Source organism: Pteropus medius, unplaced genomic scaffold (genome assembly GCF_902729225.1).
Source record: "Pteropus medius unplaced genomic scaffold, Ma_sr-lr_union100, whole genome shotgun sequence".
NCBI lineage: Eukaryota > Metazoa > Chordata > Mammalia > Chiroptera > Pteropodidae > Pteropus > Pteropus medius.
In genome coordinates this window covers 11867851-11880916 of record NW_024354503.1, presented here as the reverse complement: position 1 = coordinate 11880916, position 13066 = coordinate 11867851, and the positions used below count along the sequence as shown (strand labels likewise).

The 13066-nt window shown below is 35.3% G+C and overlaps 1 pseudogene; it reads left to right on the top strand.

Annotated features, from left to right (window-relative positions):
- The first annotated feature begins 791 nt into the window (after window positions 1–791).
- Window positions 792–1306, top strand: LOC120596272 (probable ribosome biogenesis protein RLP24; annotated as a pseudogene).
- Window positions 1307–13066: the final 11760 nt, after the last annotated feature.

The following is a 13066-nucleotide window of genomic DNA, read 5'->3' as shown; positions in this document are numbered from 1 at the left end:
ATTAGTGCAAATGATCTTTGATTCTTTTCTGCTAGCTTTTTCTCATCACCTGCCATTCATATACCCATTTTTCTTCATTAGTGTTTGTTTACATATAACCACAGCTTTTACAGCTTCACAAATCTCAAATAATGTTTCAGTGGGTGGTATGTTTTTAGATAGGAGACAGGTGGATTTGGGGTAAGAATGAGCCTTTGTTTTTCATTGTTGTCTGTGCAGTGTCATGCCTGCCAGGTAGATAGATACACAGTCCAGGGACTAAAATGAAACAAGGAAATATTAATACAATATGTGGCCTGTGTCTGGAGCTTTATAGTTTTCCATTATACTTTACCTCATTGAACAAAGTTAATATTGTTATTTTGCATTCTCCTGCCAGCTCTGTAGAGGATCTTGGACTCCCTTATGGGTGAGCCAGCCACATCAGCATCACCTGGACACTAAGAAACCCAGAATCTCATCTGCCTCCTCCTTAACTGCTGACTCATAATCTGCATTTCAATAACATTCCCAGTGCACAGTTCATTTCAGGAACATTTAACTCTTTAACTCACCAGTTGACTAGGATCACTGACTATCTCCAGATGTCTTTTAATTTAATTGAGACTGTATTCACAACTACAACATTCAGAATAAGTTTTCTACATCTTCTTGGTGGTGTGCAATGTGACTTTTGGAAGCATTAGGTTTACTGGAATGAGAGTAGACAGAGGTATTTTTTTTCTTCAAGACATTTATGTTTTCTCTCTCAAGCTCGATGTTTGGGCTGTAAATCCCCATATGGGTTCAACATGCTCATCAACAAGTGTTATTTCTGCTTGGGGCCCATGTACACTGGCCACAGCATCATGTCCATCTGTAACGATTGTAGGTGTACAGGTTCTATAAATCCAGGTGTCATAAAAACTTTAAAAAGAAGCATAATCCTTGCAAGGTCAAGTGGACCAAAGCATTCCATAAAGCAGCTGATAAAGAGATGACAGAGGGTAATTCATCTGAATTTAAAAAACATAAAAATGAACCTGTCAAATACTAGCAAGAGCTGTGGAATAAAACTATTGATGCAATTAAGAGAGACGAAGAGATCAAACAAATGCCAAACTAAGTTTACAAGGAACAGTTTGAAGAAAAATAAAGAACTATAGAAAGTTCAAGACATCAAAAAACTCAAGCAAAATTTCTCACCCAGGCCCCTTTTGCATACAAAGGAAAGCAGCTGGAAAACAAAATGGTACAGAAATTACAACAAGATGTGGACATGGAAGATGTTTCTGAAAAATCTTACTGTCTGCAACCATTTCTATAAGTGCATTTGAAAATCTCCTTTAGAGACTTAGAGCATTTAAACTATTGATTTATTTTTTACATAAGGTGACTCAAATGAATAGGCAATTAAAAATACATCTCTTCTACATTGCTGTCTGAAAAACATCAGATAGTATAGATGTTAGATTACATCTCAATGTTAAATCTTCACTGATAGATATATTTATGTAAATATAGAAATGAATTGTAGACATAAAATGGTCATGCTACGTGGATAATGGCACCAGGCAGCATTTATATAATAACTAAAAACAAAAATTCATGGCTAGTGATATATAAAATAAAATTTTCATTGCAGTAAAAAAAAAAAGATGCTTATGTTTTATTATTCTTTGAACCTCTCAATTCTGTGCAAAACTATGAAATGTTTTCCAGCCAGTGATACAGGAGATCAGGTTGTTAAAGGTGGAGGTGGGAACTCCCACCTCTTAAAAAATTTATAGGATTGTGTTTAATGGAGCTTGTTCATTATTCTGTTACTTGGTTTAACACTTAGCTGAGACCTACTATCCACAATGAAGATTTTGGTCAATATATAGCTTTATAACATTTTGTTATTCATATATTATTGTATTTATATTCATAATGGGTTGTTAGTTAATAACTCAGAAACAAAAGAATACCAATGACAAAGTACGAGATTATCATATATGACTATGGAAAGAGTTTGAGGTCCCAAAATATTGGATAGGCTGAAGTAAGAGGAATTTGCTAGGCTATCTTCAATCTTCTTTCAAATTCTCTTACTTTCCAGATTTTTCCTCCTGTTTCTACTGTACTCCCTGCGAAAATCTGCTGTCAGGGAATTTTCTGACAATTTACATCCAGATAAGACTGAAGGATTTAGTGTTATAACCATTGGCTCATTTTAATACAAGAAAAAATCTCAGATGCTTTCGAAACGTGAGATATTGAGAATAAATTGGAGATATATTTTGATAGGTTAGAAAAATCTGATGCTGCCTTTGAAACCACCTTCCACTTTATCAACTTTTAATTCCAGTGTAGCTGCCAATGTTTCTAATAGTTAGAAGTGATCGAGGATATCAATGGTGTCAGTGTAAGCATGGAAGGAGATAGTATGGAACACAGCTCTTTGTCCTTGACTGTTTAAGAAATTTTTACACTAAAGATGACCCACTTGTCAAATTTCCAGATGACATGAAACCAATAACAGAGTCAGGTAGGTTGAATGGCATTAGATTATAATCCAAAAGAAAAAAGGTCACTAAAAGTTGAATTTAACTTTTTACAGGGACAAAATAAATCACACTGGAAATCCAAAATCCCACCATACCACAGGAAAAGACGGGTGAGATGCAGTTACCTAAAGAGCTCATTGCTTCATTTATAGAAGTAGAGGATCTAGAATAGTAGGTGCTAGTTCTCTCTTCTGTATTTGTCGGGGAGTCTGATGCATTTTAAAGGTTTGTTGAAAAACCTGGAATAGAGACTGTCAACAATGAGGTGGAAGATTTTTTGAAAATATAAGCTGGAAAGTTTGAACTGGAGATGTTAAGATTGGAAAAGGGAAGACTCAGGAGTAAGACATTTATCCTCATATTTGTAAAGTGGCCAATGAGAAAGGAAGATAAGACTTCTTCTGTCAGGCCCTCTGAGGGCAGAGTACAACAAAATAATGTGAGGAACTCTCACATTCAGAGGTATTTGAAGAAGGTTTCTTTGCCTCAAGAAGTAGCTAATTCCCAATGAAAGGGAGGGTTGAAGCAGAGTCTGAATTCCATTTGGCAATGATAGTTTTAAGTACCAGATAAGTGGTTGGACTAAATGCCTTTTATGGCCTTTTTCGGCAGTGAAACTGTACTTCCACATTTCTGTTTCAGAATTACAGGGACAGAGTAGTTAAAATAATTAGAATAAATAGAAGTTGTAGGTTTACATAGCATCTCTAAATTTTATGTAAATTTCTTAATTACCTGCATAGTAATCTGAAGTTTCTTATCTGTTAAATTGATTTCTATGTCCAAAATATCTGAATCAAATTTTTACTTCATAATGGCAAGTATTCGCACTTGAAAATTCTTTGCACTTGGATATGTTTTGGTGACGAACTCTTTTGCTTTTATTTTGCAGATGCAAAATTTTTAACACTTTTTGCTTTCGAAAATTCTCATATTATTATGTACATTACAGTAACATAGCCTTTGATATCAAAGGTTATTGATTTTTTTAGCCTGTTAGTGGTTAAGATAGAGACCAACTTTTATAACATTACTTCTGAGTAAGGTAAAACTACATGCTATTGTCAAGAAAATAACCTTTCTATAATTAATGTGTGAAAGCTTTAAGGCAGAGATACCTTTTATTATTATAAATCCTGAGTCAAAAAATGGTTGCTTTGCACACTTACGGAGTGCTTACTATGTGTCAGTGTCCTAAGGCTCAAAGAATATCAACTATTTGATTCTCAAAACAATACTATAAGATATACGTTATTATTATGGCCATGTTATTAATGAGGAAAGTGAGGCACAGAGAGGTCAAGTGATTTGCCCAAGGTCACACAGGCAATAAGTGGCTTAAGTGCCACATAACGTGGTATTAAGTCACTCCTCAAAGTCATAGTATCCTACCTTTTGTTTCTTCTAGTTAAAACCAGTGCCCAAACCTCCTCCTGAGACACTCCATTATGTCTATCCTATCGCACAATACCTATTGCATAACTAATTTTATTTTCTATTTCATTAAAATTAACATTCTCTGGTGCATTTATTTTAGCCAGTTACTAAGAAAAACAGAAATCTGATTTAAACATATTTATACCAAGGGGTATTAAAATCGTGAATAAATTCTGGTTTAACATAGTCATTGTTGCACAGGTTTTTGTATTTTAAGGGAGAACACTTGAGATTTTAAAGAAATTAATCTCAATTGTAATAGTTTTCAAAATTTAGGAGAGTCATCTTTTGGGGTCCAGCAGGAGGGACCTAATTCCAACCATCCAGCCTCAAACACAAAAGCAAGTTTTCTATGTTAGGGTTGCACATAAAAATTTTATTTGGGAGACCTCTCTGCTTAAAATAATAATAAATTGAACCATTTCTCTAATGAACTTTCTGGCTCTTTTCCCCATCCCCTGATGACCGTCGAACACATTCCATACTCCATCTCTCCTGTAAAGAAGCACCTAGAGGCTCACAGAACTGGGCAGAACACCTCTGTGTTTGAAAAACTTCAGGACGAGGTCCAGAAATAATTTGGAGCAGGTGCTTTGAGCCTCTCAGCAATGTGAAAGCACATCATAGAGGGAGGTGAACATCTCGGTGACAGGATTATTCTATTTGATGCATGGTGCCAACAGCCACATTTCCCAGAATCCTGGTTTCAGAAATTATTGACAAAGCAAAAGTTTTAGACCAAGCATCACAGGAACAGTAGTGTTACCAGCCCCCTGTGCAGAGTCCCATAGGGGCATTCCTCCAGTTTTTCTTAGAAAAGGCCTGAGTCATTTGGGGGCCTGGACTCCTGGACCCCAGGCAGGTGGCCCTTTTGTTTCCCACAGTTGCTGCTAAATGTTTGAGATTGCATCTGACAGAATATCTGCAACTTTGTCCTATGGCAAGTCAGATTTCTGGTCATGGGTCAGATTACTGCCTGAAGCAGTTTCTTCCTCCACACCCAGTGAATTCTCCAGAAGATAATGGCAGTATATGCAGATTTTTACAGGCCTATATTAGTAGTAATGAGAACAGCTGAGAATTGTCTTCCTGGTTCTAGTCAGTGATTAACTTTTGAAGGCAACTCTTTTACAGCTAGTGTGTGTGTGTGTGTGTGTGTGTGTGTGTGTGTGTGTGTGTGTGTTTGTGTGTGTGTGTAGGACATGGAGGACCTGTTTTAAGTGTTTCTACACAAAGTTACATGCGCCTTTTCCTGATCAATCAATGGCCCAATTCCAAAGGGTTGTGACTATCACTGAGTTGGTAGCAATGTGGGTGAGTTCTAGAGATCCATACAACACAGTGCCTACAGCTGACAATAAGGTATTATGTACTTAAAAATGTGTTGAGAGCGTAGGTCTCATGCTATCGCAAGAGAAAATGGAGGCGAGGGGACATAAGGAAATTTGGGGAGGCGACGGATGTTTATTACCCAGATTGTGGTGATAGTAACACAAATGTATACATACATCCAAACTCACTAAATTGTATACATTTATTATGTGCAGTTTTTTTTATATACCAATTATACCTCAGTAAAGCTGAGGGAAGGGGAGAGAATAAAGTCCTTTTTTCTCAGAAATTTCTCAATTGCCATAGAAGAGAAATCAGCATACCTTCTCCCCAATGCTGCATTTTAGTCCTCTAGGGGCTGACTACACTTACTTCTTCAGTCTGTATTCAGAGAGATATGCCCAGAGGGCTGGATCAACAGCCTGATTGCAGTTATACCCCTATAGCACATTTTTGAAAGAGGAAGCCTCAGGTTACCATTTCTACTCATTCCTATTCCTAGTGTTCATTTTATATTTCTAAGAGTGAGCACATATCACTATGTATGTTGGAAACATGTTTTGAGCCTGTGATAAAGCAGATTTTGTTAAGATCTTTTAAATGGTTTTGATGGTTATTAAATGTATATGTCTACCAGACTTACCCTTTCTTAAATTTCAGTTCCTCATTTCAGCTGATTGCTCAGACTCTATTTGAAAGATCATCTCCAACTATTAACCCAAATGCTGCATATATCAACTCATCTTCCCCAGACAAAATACCACTTCCTCTGGATTCCCCATTTCTGTCCCCTTTTCTTTAAATAACTCATTTTTCTAGTCTTTCAAGCTCAGCATTATATTTAATTTACTCCTCAAAATATTTTCATAGTTTAATAGGTTTTATTTTTGTAAGATTATTTTATAGAACTGTTCCCTTTTTGGCATCATGCCTATAATCCTCTCAGGTACTAAGAGCGAAATTACGATTCTTGGCTATGGAGTTCAGTTCAAATGGTTAGCATTATCCAAGTGATGGATAATTGAAAGTCAGTTTTTTGTGTATACATTAGTTAACTAGTCACACTAAGAAACGAGAAAGTAACAAATGAGAACAAAATGCAAAGTAAAGGAATATCTAAGAGTAAAGATTATTTTTCATCCATATAATGTTAAAAATAATAAAAGTAACATAAAACTGAATTCCAATAATTATCAATTACTGCTTCACCTAACCATGGTCTTTCCCAACAAGACCAAATAGAAAATATGTTTATTTCAGCAAGTATTCAGTGACGTGATAAACCTGGTCTTTGGACCAGCTGTTTCAGAATTATTGGAGATCTTTTTATTTGTACTTGTTTACTTGGTTTTATTTTGCCCTCTACCACTTAAAAATTATTTAGCTGTGAATAACCAACATATATGCAAAGTATCAATTTCAAAGGATGTACAATAAACATAAAGTGTGTCTCCTATCTCATCTTGCAACTACTCAGCTCCCCTCCCCAGTCGCAACCACTATTACATTTTCTTGTTTTTTCTTCCAAAAACATACCTTGCGTGTTTCTAGCAGATATCTTGGTTAATTTGTTTAATCTCCATTTGAAACCTCTTTCTACTATGACTTCCTGTATTGCAGAGGCTAGAAAGCTAAAAATAACATATCCCAGACTCCACTGTAACCAGAGTTTCTGAATGATTTTAGTTTCCTCTAAACAGATGTACTTGTATGGCACTTGATTTTGCAACTGAGCTAATTGAGGAGAAAGGGCAAGAGGCATCCATTTTGCTGGTGTGGATCATGGCACAGGCTGCAAGATTTATCAGTGTAATACTAGATTCTCAATTAAGCAGAGGCAGCTTTCTGATTGTAGTGGACGTGATAGCTTATAAACAGCAACCTTACCCACAGCTTCCAGATTCCATAGACACATACCTGGTTATATCAGTATTTTCGGTTCTCTGGTGGCCTAGTTCTGCTCTGCGTTCTTTGGAAATGACTCCTAGAAGTTTAGCTGAAGTCTAGTTAGTTATTCAACCAACAGTTCAAATACCATTGAAATAGGTTCTTTTCTGCTTAAACTAGCTAGAGAAGATTGTTCAGTCTGCAACTGAATCTTGATTTATAAAATGTATACAAATTCATGTACTGCAGGAGGCAGAATAATGGCCCTTCCAAAATGTCCATGTCCTAATCCTTGGAACCTGTGAATATGGTATATTATGTAGCCAAAAAGAATGAGATAGAATTAATGTTGCCAATCTACTCATTTTATAGTAGGGCGATTATCCTAAATTATTCAGTGGGCCTAATGTAATTATGAAGATCCTTAAAAGTGGTAGAGAGAGGCAGAAGGGTAAGTCAGAGGGAGATATAACTACTGAAGAATGATCAGAGAGATGCAAAGTTGCTGGGTTTAGAATAGAGAAAGAAGTCACTAGTCAGGAAATGTAGGAGGCTTCTAGAAGCTGAAAAATGCAATGAACTCCACTGAGAGTAAAAAATAAATATTAAGAAAGAGTTTTGGAAGAACAGTGTATTTTTTTAGGCCATAAATGTTTATAAAATTTTAAATAACAACATGAGAAAGAAAAATAGAGGTTGTCTTTTCTAACCAATTTCTGTAGAAGTATTGGGAATGTTAGCATTCATAGCATTAAAGAAAATAATGTTTATGAAGTATATTTAATTTTTAGTTATTTATTTACAATTAAACCATTAATCTTTCAAGAATAATTCTCCTTTTGGAATTCTTTCCATTGTGTGATGAGAAATTAAAGGCAGGATGTCAATCCTACCATTTAAATGTTCCGTGGAGAGGAAAAACTTTAAAATCACATAGAACAATATTCTTATAAATTCATTCGGACATAGTGAGGACTTCAAAAAATTTTTTAAGAAAGTGAAAAAAATGAGAAACACCAGATACGATTTTACCACTAATCAAAAAATAAGACATGATTTTCAAAAATGCTCTGTGAAGATAATTCCATATACTTTCAAACCTGTGGAGATATTGCCCTAGTCATCACCATTGGAGAAGGAGGGTGACTTGAAAACTTAGTGGCTGGTGAAAAGTATTTTGTCTACCCGCTGACTACTGTTAAAATAAGCATGCATTTAGCATCACAAAATATACATAACAATGACCACAGGAGGAACTGAGCTGGCAAGAGCACCAATCAATTATTGTTCCCGCTCTGCAATGCCAGAATTAAAAATCTGGCTTCTAAAATTTTAAATAAAATTGGAATAATAATTTTTAATGAAAAATTCAGATTTATTTTTGTATGCCAGAATTTCAATCTATGATGGTGATATCTAGCTCTGGTCATGAGTTCAAATGAAGATTTATTTTAATAATGAGTTGGAATCTAGTTAAAATGTGTGTGTGGTATACTTTTCATGCTCAGCTAGGTTCAAGTACCACTGATTTACTGAATAATTACATGTGCCAAATTCTGGCTAAACTGGCAGAAGAAAGACCGCACAGAGTTACACAAGACAATTTATTAACTATGTTACCTGGCCTAGACCTTGTTTTTAACATTGACTCACTCTTTCTTGCAAGGGCAAGGCCCTTTTGTAAACGTTTGGAACAGTTTGTATTCTGAGGCCCTATGATTAGAGTGGGTGGGTATTTAGCTCAATTTTATGTTAAAACATTAAGAAATGGTAAAAAACGAACATAAGTATAGATAGATTAGTGCCCAGAATTGATCAAGTATATGCAAATTAAGTATATGATAAAGGTGACATTTCAAATCCATAGGGGGAATATGGATTACTGTTCTCAAACATTATGAATGGCTTGTCATTAAAGAGAAAATAAACCTGAATTCTAATCTTACTCTATCCACCCTAAGTTAAATCCAGATAGATCACTTAAAATCTAAAATGTAAAATTATAATGACTAGAAATGTATAGTTTATAAAAATTCAGCAAGTTGTACACCTATGACACATACTTTTGTGATTAAATATTATTTATCAATAAAAATTTATAAAATGATAGGTTATTTTTATTATTCTGGAGGGCAAAAGAACTTTTGACTGTAATATAAAACTCAAAAGTCATTACAAAAAGTTTGATAAGTTTAACCAAATGCAAGTTTAAACCTTCTTAATGGCAAAAAAAACCCCATCAAATTGGGAAAACATATTTGTAATACTTTAGACAGACTCTTAACAGGATCCAATCAGGAAAAGATATCTCTAAATATCTGAAACATAGAATCTAATATAGGAATTGTTCTCATTGGCGATGGAAGGGGTGAGAAGCCAAAAAGAAGGTGGTAAGCATCTTAGAAGTTCTCAGTAGCTGATGGCCTCTTTCTTAGACCCTAAACTGGAGGGAAAAAGGGGAAAATGTGGTGTTTTCAGAGCGCAAGGGCCAGTGTCAACAAACAGAAGCAAAAAACATGCAGGCCTCTTTGGTAATAGCAGAAACCACAGGGAAGACTCAGTGGATGCTAGAGATGCTGATTAAAGTGGGGGTGGGGGTGGATTATTCCTTCTTCTGGCCCCTTGTATTAGTTTCATATTGCTGCTGTAACAAATCACCACAAATTATGTGACTTAAAACAAAACAAATTTATTATTTTGCAGTTCTGGTATTCAGAAGTCTGAAAAGCCTCAGTGGGCTGAAACCAAGATGTCAATAGGGCTGCATTTCTTTCTGGAGGTTCTCGAAGGGAATCTGTTTCATTCATTTTTCCAGCTTTCAGATGCTACCTGCCTTGTGTTGTGGCCCTTTTCTTCATCTTCAAAGCCAGCAATGACCAGTTGAGTTGTTCCCATTCTACCATCTTGCTGGTTCTCCTGTTTTTGGCTCCCTCTTCCACTTTTAAGGACTCTGTGATTACATTGAACCCTCATGGATAACCTAGGATGCTCTCTCAAAATAACGTCAGCTGATTTGCAAACATAATCCTATCTGCAACTCAATTTCTCTTTTACCATGTAACACAACATGTTCATAGGTTTTAGTGACGAGAACCTAGGTATCTTTGAGAGGCTATTATTCTGCCTTCCACACATTCCAGTCTTCCACCAATGCCTCTCATTGTCCCAACTCGACTGGAAGCCAGCTGACTGGGAAAGCAATTAGCAGGGGTTAGCACCCCATGCCTACCCTCGACTCCACACACACCCAGTGGAAAAGGAGAAATGAATCTAGTTGCAAATGGATATCCAGGAAAATGACTAATAGCCCTAGAATAAAGAGTTCTTAGAAATTAATGAGAAAACGATAATTAACAGAAACAGATAAATGAGCCAAGGATATGGGCATGTGGGATGGCAATTTTTAGACAAAGAAATAAAAATAGTCAATTTACAAAGATTCTCCACCTCCTTAATATAAATATAAATTGAAGCAATTGTCTTTTCTTCTACCATACAGACTAAATTTAAAAGATTGTTAATACTGTTTTGGTGACAGTACAGGTATGCCTCATTTATTGTGGTTCACTTTATTGTGTTTCACAGATTTTTGTTTTTTTGTTTAAACTGAAGGCAAGACATTTCATCAGCAAAAAGATTGTGACTTACTTTATTGTGATACTTGCTCTTTTGTGGCAGTCTGACACCAAACCTGCAATACTCTGAGGTATGCCTATAATTGGTACAACATTTTTGGATGGCTTTTGATCTAGCAATTCAAATTCTATGAAAAATTTCACAGAGGTGCCAAAAAAAAACCAACCAAAAACGTACAAATATGTTCACTGGGGCAATGTTTATGGTACACATAAAAAAAAACAACAATGTGGAAATAATTCAAATTATAGCACTGATCATGGTTCACTAAAAAAAAGTGGAATGAATCTCGGAAGCTAAGCAGAGTCGGGCCTGGTTAGTACGTGGATGGGAGACCACCTAGGAACACCAGGTGCTGTAGGCATAAAAAATAAAAAATAAAATAAAATAAGTGGAATGTATCATTTGAAACAATGACTTGATATGGAAATAAATGCAATGGCATGGAAATATGTCTTTTGATAGATGAAAAAGAGCAGAGCAATAAGTATAGTATAATTATTAGCCATTTACATATAAGAACATGAATATAAATTCTGGTTAATATGAACCAAACCGTTAATAGGGATAGTTCTGATATGTGAGATTCTTTGGGAACTTTCATGTTTTCCTTTACTCATTTCCATATTCTTTCAATTTAGTACAACAGGCGGTTTTTACATAGTCAGGGGAAAAAAGCATAAAAATGTAGATATGATTAATATATGGGTTTAAGAATAGGCCAACTTTTTATTTACACTGGATAAATTTAATTTCAGTTTATCACTTCATTATAAAAAAATTCATTCTGAGTCATGTTTAAAACATTTCCTCCTCAAAATATATTAATGAATGAAAGAGTAAATAAGAGACTTTTCTCTCAGGCTCTTGTAGTCTAACATTTCCCTCAATAAATTTGTTTAGAGAGTTCCTCTTTCTTAGGGTTCTTCCCTCACAAATGAAACTGTTCCTATATGCTTTCAATTCCTATCTCTACAAAGTGTCTGCCATGAAGTTCCTTTCCCTTTCATTTGGTTTGAGTAATATTCAGATGGACCTAATAATTAATGTTTACATATGGGAAAGAAAGATCTGTATGTGAACTTATATTAGAAATGGGAATTCTTCTAAGGCTTTTTCTCTTGGTGTAATATCATTTCTGTGGGCCTTAGGAAACTGATAGTCTTTTAAGAAAACTGCTGAATGGTGATCACAACATCTTTTTCTTTTGTAAATGTTTTATTTGATTATTTTATTGGATTCTGAAACATTGAGCTCATCTCTGAATCCTGGGTTTTCATTTCTTACCTGATTTGAGGTAAAACCACAAACAGATGGGTGACAAATTTCCTAACCATCAGGTGATGATTCTTTAATATGTTTTGAGCATAACTTTGTAGTGCTGTACGAGCCTGGATTTCTTCGTTCATTATATACTGTTTAGAGGTGAGAGGTAAGATTTGAATAATAAGGTGGTGGTTCTACAGTGGAAAGAAAACATGCACGTGTGTAGAAACACTAACGTGTGTCTGCCTCAAAGAGGCGGGGCTGGTGAAACCCAGGCTTCACCAATCAGGAGTGGCTGCTCTGTCTGATGCAGACTGTAGGGCAGACAAGACTGTTCCAGCATTTCTCTCTCACTATCAGCGTTTTTTTCCACTACTCTCTTCCACCCATAATTCTTAACAAAATTATGACCTTGCAATAAATGGAATGTATTTATTCTGAATATACTTCTTCAGCTTTTTTTGCGATATTTCTAAGAAAATTCCTCTATGTAAATATTAACTTAAAATCATTACTTATTTAGCAAGGTCTGTCTTCACTAAAAAAGATAAGGAACCACTTAGTCAAGCATATGTCTTAGGTAATTACATCTTGGCTAATCTCCAGGAAGAGTCGGCCACAGAGTGGTAAATAATTCAGCATTTATAAAAGATTCCAATCTAAGCATTGAAGTAATAATTCCTTAATTTCAAATCTTGAGGATACTAAGAAATAATATTAATGTCTTTTTATTCTTAAATTCAGTACATAATTGTTGAGAGCCTCGAATGTATTAATAGCTGGCAAAGAAAAATGCAAATATAGGTAGGACACAGTCCGAGTCCTCAAAGCCATCACCATCATGATAGGAAAGTTGTACGATAATGACTATATTATAAAAGAAAATACACCACATGTCCTAGGAGAGGACAGGGCTTATGAGGAAAGAGAATACACATTTAAGAAAGAAGAATTCATGTAAGAGGTGGCATGTGAGAAGT